The sequence below is a fragment of the Euprymna scolopes genome, chromosome 2 (assembly GCF_053919585.1).
Source record: "Euprymna scolopes isolate OS-2025 chromosome 2, ASM5391958v1, whole genome shotgun sequence".
Classification (NCBI taxonomy): Eukaryota; Metazoa; Mollusca; class Cephalopoda; order Sepiida; family Sepiolidae; genus Euprymna; species Euprymna scolopes.
The window spans coordinates 51,860,908-51,868,448 of record NC_136483.1 but is presented as its reverse complement, the minus strand read 5'-3'; the positions used below and the strand labels follow the sequence as shown (position 1 = coordinate 51,868,448).

At 30.2% G+C, this 7,541-nt stretch overlaps 1 pseudogene; it reads left to right on the top strand.

Annotated features, from left to right (window-relative positions):
* The first annotated feature begins 201 nt into the window (after positions 1-201).
* On the top strand, positions 202-320 carry LOC145243582 (5S ribosomal RNA; annotated as a pseudogene).
* Positions 321-7,541: the final 7,221 nt, after the last annotated feature.

The following is a 7,541-nucleotide window of genomic DNA, read 5'->3' as shown; positions in this document are numbered from 1 at the left end:
ACCCCTATTTTTACCCATAGTTATTTTTTACCCAAGTACTTTCCCATCCATTCAAAGCCATCTTCACACGTCAGTAACTATATTAATACGTTCTATGTTACTTTCAAAAGGCATTTAAAAATCTTGACTATTTATTTTATTAATATTTGTTTGTTTGTTTTTTTCATTTAATTGGTAGAGCTTAAAGTATATGAAGATTTTATATACGGCATAATCACATTGACACACCGGTTCCCATCAGATCACCGAAGTTAAGCAACGCTGAGCCTGGTCATTACTAAAATGGGTGACCAATTTGGGAAGTCCAGGTGCTATATGTAGGAGGAAGTCGACACCTCCCTGCAAAAAGTTGCAAAAACCTTATGTCGTCATCTCCCCTAACGGGGATATACATGCAACTGGGGACCGCTTGTGAATTTCATACTCCCATGAAACTTCCTCCTTCGAAGGAAGCCAGTTAAATCCTGAATAGGGTTGGTGCTGACTGCACACATATGAAGATTTTATTTGTAAGTGATATGTTCTAGAATAGATGTGTTTTCTATTAAAAGAATATTGGTTAGTACAGTGTTTAGCAATGGCGTTGTTGTAAAAAAAAAAGAAAATGCACAGTAAACCTCCTTGAGAAAGTTGTGTTAGTCAAATCTATGTGCATGTTAATCCTTCACTGTCAAAGACATAGCTCTTAATGAGCATTTGAACTCATAAACAAACTTTATCCAATCCAAAAACCTAGTCTAGGGAAAGAGTTATTAGTAATAATAAGGTTTGATGTTTTAAATTTATTATAGGAAATAATTGTTTTTTATTACGATCTATTGGAATATGTTTTATTATATTTTTAATATCTTTCATCTACTCGATAATTTTGGTGCATATAGTTTCTTTTTGCCTTTTTTTTTCTTGGGAGTCACCACTTATAAAGACCTGAAGACAACTCGAGGATAAGAGTTAATGAACGTAAGATGGTAGTGTAGTAATTGTTAACAATGTAAATTGGGTAGAATTTGATTATTTATGGGTTTGGCTTAACAAGGAGTTGTTTACATTGGATTCAACCGGGACGTTTCGTTAGAATAGTTCTATGTATGTATTTGGTGGAGGATTGGATACTTGTTTATAGATATTATTTTTAAATTATCTAATTTGTTGGTCAATAATGTAGTTAGGGAAGCTATTATTTATTATAGTCTGTTTAATATTTATAAGTTCAGACTGCAAACTTCATTTTGACTATATGTTGATGAGTCTCTTTTGCACAGTAATCTACATCTTCATGTTCGCTTTTACATGTTTTTCATGCTTGCAAGTAGTAAACAGTTTTAACAAACTGACATCCAAACTAAACTATCTCTGCAAAAGTTTTTATTTAAATCCTCTTTCTCTCGATTCCATTTATATCACTTTCGCCCATATTTTCCTTGATCTTTCTCACTGAACTCGATCTGCTGCTTTAATTGTTCTACATCATCCATTCTTTCAATATGGCTATAATATCGAAGTCTCCAGTGCTGCACATATTTCCCTCTGAGATTATTAGAAAGAAGTCAATCTTTAAGACACATTACACATCCATCACATCATTCTTCTCTATGTAATCGATGTCCTCAATCCTCATTGGTCAGGTCTCACTTCCATAAATCATCGCACTGCCTACACGTGCCTTATTCGTCAGTGCTAATTAGAAATGATAAAATTTCGCTGAACTTACTCAATCTACTCATAACTCTTGCAGTCATTACATTAGCACCTGCTCCACCATGTGCTCCAATGATATCACCAAGATAACAAAAACTTTAACAGTCTCAATAGCTTTTCCATCCAGATGTACTTTGTCCACATAGACATCTATTAAATCTTCTAAAAAATATCAAACAATTAAGATTTATTGAAATGATGAAACAATTCAGATAATCAATTTAATCACTACTGTGAAGAATACATAATATGTTCATTGTAAGTACTATTCACATGTTTTCTAAAAAAGTTTTAATTACAAAATATTTTCATATATAAAAAATATTTGTCATGAAATTTAGCTGAAAGCACTGTACTGGTCCTTGTTTTTACTCTACCAACAAATATGTTTAGATTGTCTGAAAATGTCCCGAAACACAGAAAACTACTTAAATACATAAACGGAAACGCCAAGTTATTTTTTTTGTAAATTAAGGGTTCTGCTTGAATTTATTAATCGTTCAAATTAAATGAATAGTCTAAATTGGTATTCTGATATGTCTACATTGAAAAAAAAAAACATTGATAAGAAAGATACAACAGTATCACTCCGACTATAATTAACAGAAATTAAAATATGGAAAATGCCTGTGATATGGAAAATGAGACATTTTAGCCATTACATTCTTCCAATTTTGGGAAATACTTTGATGAATAAAAATTCTATAGCCTAACGAAATAAAACATTTTCATCAAAGGAAGAATCCGGGAAAAATTGTATCCGATATTCCTTGAGAGACAGGAAAATGTGATTGGAACGTGACAGAAGGAATTTATTGGTTGCATTTCCAAAAACATTTTTTAGTTTGGTGTTTATTATTTATTAATTTCTTCTGGATTTTTGCTATTCAAAGTTTTTTTTAGCTTTTCAATGATTGGAAATGATTTTGAAGAACGGTTTATTTTTGAGACTGCATGAAGGAAAAGAAAACTGAAAAATGAAGGGAAATTATGAGATGGTGGAATCTTGCCTTTGAAGCATAAGAGGAAAATTCAAAAAGATAATTACATGTATGGGTAGACACATTTATATATTCACACCTATAAATATATATATATATATATATATATATATATATATATATATATATATATATGTATATATATATATATATGTATATATATATATATGTATATATATATATGTATATATATATATATATATGTATATATATATATATATATATATATGTATATATATATATATGTATATATATATATATGTATATATATGTATATATATATGCATATATATATATATGTATATATATGTATATATATGTATATGTATATATATATATATATATGTATATATATGTATATGTATATATATATATATATATATATATGTATATATATATGTATGTATATATATATGTATATATATGTATATATATATATATATATGTATATATATATATATATGTATATGTATATATATATATATATATATGTATATATATATATATATGTATATGTATATATATATATATGTATATATATATATATGTATATATATATATATATGTATATATATATATATGTATATATATATATATATATGTATATATATATATATATGTATATATATATATATATATATGTATATATATATATATGTATATATATATATATGTATATATATATATATATATATATATGTATATATATATATATGTATATATATATATGTATATATATATATATATATATATATGTATATATATATATATATATGTATATATATATATATATATATATGTATATATATATATATATGTATATATATATATATATATATATATATATATATATATATATATATATATATATATATATATCCAAAGTTGTTTACTTTTTTTCGCTCTGACATTGATATCAATACCCTATGTTTTCTACCTAAAAATTATAAAAACGAATTTTTTAATGTACTCAGTCATGGATATGCGAACGACTACATGAATGTATTTGCATATTCCTTTGAAAAACGAACGCTAATTAATTACTTATTCATTTTTAATATTTTTTATTTATTGGTTTCATTCCACTATTACACTGAATTTTATTTATGCACATTTTCTACATTCTGCATAATGGCATAGAATTTAAGATTAAACTGTTCTCGCAGACAAATATTCTAAGAGGAGTTTGGTAGAGATTGTCTCTACCAAAGTCCTCTTGGAATATTTTATCCCGAGAGTTGACATTTGATATATAGAGTATTTGTACATGTCGAACATTTTTGATTTGGTTTTTATCCAGTAAAATAGCTGATAAAGGTTAAAACTGAAAACAAAATTTGACAAAAGTCGATGATACCCGGTTCTTTTCTGTGCATACACAAATTAAAAGCTTTACGTTAAACGATGCTTTTCTTTTTTCAGTTTTTGTGTACATATGAATTTAGGTCATTACTCTAATGGATACGGCTGAAGAATAATATATTTAGGTTTTAATTCTAACTGATGGCACACAGATTTACGTTTGAAATCACTGATATATATTAAGTACAATATCATAATTATTAGAGATTTAGCTGTATAATAATACGAAAGCTGTATGAATTAAAATATAACATTCAAACGAATTTTAAAAGTGGACAATACCGGGCCGGGCGAACTATTAGCACACACACACACACACACACACACACACACACACACACACACACGGTGATAATCTTCATTTTAATTTTGATTAAAGTGTCTCAAATATAAGGCTTAGCGGGTGTTAAGATGAAACTGAAATTCAGGGAATCTTACTTAATTAATTTTTTATGAGTATAGATTGAAAATCTGAAATATTTTAAATTTGAAACTGAAGGTTGTGTCCATATCATTCCACCATTAAAATACTCCATGGAAACTAAAATTTGTGAGTATTTATCCATTGATATCTCATACCTAATATCATAAATTTCAAAAAAGATATTTGTGTCTGGATGATCTTTAAGGACTTCCATTCACCCTTATGTATGGACAGGATTCACTGCTAAACTAATTAACCAATCATTATGAATTTTATTACCCAACTCGTAGGTTTAAGGGTGTATAATGAGGGTTTATTTAGTCAAAAAAAATTTGGACTCTGGGATAAGCCAATTAATACATTCTGTAAAAAAATAGAATGTACTACTCCAACAACAGAAAATATAAAAGAGGACTTAAAAAAATTATTCCCTGATGTATTTATGGCTAAATTAGGTCGTTGCAATAAATTTAAGGCCTCGTTTGAACTTAAAGAAAACACCAGCCCAATTTTTAGAAAAAAGCGAAACGTTTCGTTCGCTGGGTTGGAAAAGATTAATAAAGAATTAGACAGATTGGAACAGACAGGAATACTATCAAAAATAGAACATAGCGACTGGGATGTCCCCACCGTATATGTAAAGAAAAAGAATGATGAAATCAGAGTGTGCGCAGACTTTTCGAAAGGTCTAAACTCATATTACAAGATAACCATTACCCTCTACCAAGCCCAGAGGAAATATTCACAAAGTTGACTGGTGGTAATATCTTCTCCAAGATAGACTTGAGCGACGCGTATTTACAAATACCGGTCGAGGAGAATTGCTCAAAAATACTATGCATCAACACGCATAAGGGATTGTACAAATACAACCGGTTGCCCTTTGGCATCAAAGTAGTGCCTGCCATTTTTCAACAAGCGATGGACACCATGCTAAGTGGTATTGAGTGCGCATGTGCATACCTGGACGACATTGTTATCAGGAGAAAATCCCTAGAAGAACATAAGGAGCATTTAAAACAAGTATTCACTCGAATACAAGAATTCAGGTTTAAAGTAAAAGAAAATAAATGCGACTTTTGTATGAGCGAAATTAAGTATCTTGGACATATAATAAATAAACATGGGCGACGTCCAGATCCAGAAAGATCTGCGGCAATAAAAAACATGCCAGCACCTAATAACGTAACAACCTTGCAGAGTTTCTTAGGACTCGCAAATTATTACCAATCTTTTATTGAAGGGATGCATAATTTGCGAGCTCCCTTAAATGAGCTGCTAAAAAAGGACACACCTTGGAACTGGACGCAAGAATGTCAAACCGCTTTTGACAAAATAAAGAGCGCACTAACATCTGAATTATTTCTAACTCACTATGGCACAAATTTAAATATAGTCGTCGCTAGTGACGCTAGTTCCTACGGCATAGTAGCATGCATTCAACATATCATGCCTAATGGATCTAGAAAGCCGATAGCTTACGCTTCGAGAACGCTGCTTTCAGCAGAGAAGACGTATTCACAGATTGAAAAAGAAGCGTTGAAAAAATCCATTGGGATACCAACGGAAAAAGCTTTGCAACAATTTTTGCAAATATATAGGATAACACCGCACCCTAATACCCCGTCAAACATATCACCAGCTGATTTAATGTTTGCCAGAAAGGTGAAATCAGCGTTTGATAAACTATTGCCAAGACAGACAATTGTCCGAAACACTACACACAGGATAAGAAAGACTCTCTTATTTGACACCATTATGTAAATATCCTGTAAATATACCTTTTCCTAATACACTTCTTATTTGATCTACCTTTGTTTGTTGAGTCGTCATTTGTATTGCTTTCTACGTTACTTGTTTCAACCTGCAAACTTAACATTTATATTTTTGGATTTTACCGTCATTGGATTATTTACCTTTCATCAGACTATCCATTCACGTGTAATCACCTTTTCCTTCACCATATTCCCTCTGCTTCACTTTCTGTTATCAAGTAAAATCTTTGATAAACTTGTAGTTTCATCAAATACTTTTGTATGCAAAATCCGATCCCGCATTTTGCTAATTACTACCCTCTGATGAGAAGGAAAGTATTTCTTCGAAACTCCGCGAATTAACGACTATCCACTTATCAAGTGTTTCCTTTTAAGATTAAATATGTTTTTAACTCTTTTTTAAAGTGTTTTTTAACATGTTTTATTTAACATATTTTATATATGTAAAAAAAATCCAAGCGTCTTTAAATCGTTTTCAGTTGGACTGTTTTCTCGTCGGTTGTTTGGAAAATTATGTGCGAGTTTGTTTATATTATTGTCATGTGCTACAGAAGAATGAGTCTAAAACAAATTTTATTTAAAAAAAAAAAAAAAGAATCCAAACGTCTTTAAAGCGTTTTTAGTTGGACTGTTTTCTCGTCGGTTCGTATGTTGATTTGTTTGGAAAATTATGTGCTAATCACTTACTATTTATGACTTTTGGACTATTTATTCATGTGTATTTTGCATGTATGTGTGTGCATGTGTGTATATGCGTATATGTGTGCCTCTACATGATTATGTTTGTATGTGTGTGCACAAGCACACATATATTGGCGTAAATTTGTATGTACGCATGTGTTTATTTCCATGTGTATGCGGGGTGGAAGGGGCTCCCATAAGCCATGGTGAAGGCAACCCCTCTAGGAGAAGCAAATCTCTGAGTTAAAAAACATAAAGCGGGAGACCAGTACCCACATTAAGCTGGTCTGCAGTTTGACTTGTTGCTGGCTATCTTGCTCTTGCTTGTTGCTGGATGTTAACATTTTGAACCGAGAGAGAGAGATTTAGCTGTCGTACAAAGCTAAAACTCTGTAACACCATCAGGTATAGATACTCCCTCAGGCATTTGTCTATAAAAAAAAATGGTCCTATTGCTATGGAAAGGTTGTGCCGCGTGTAGCTCTGAAATGCTGGAAGCATGTAATAATTGATCTGCCATCATTATATGTATCTATGTATAGGTGTATGTATATGTGTGTATATCTATGTGCATATGTATGTATATATGTATGTATATAT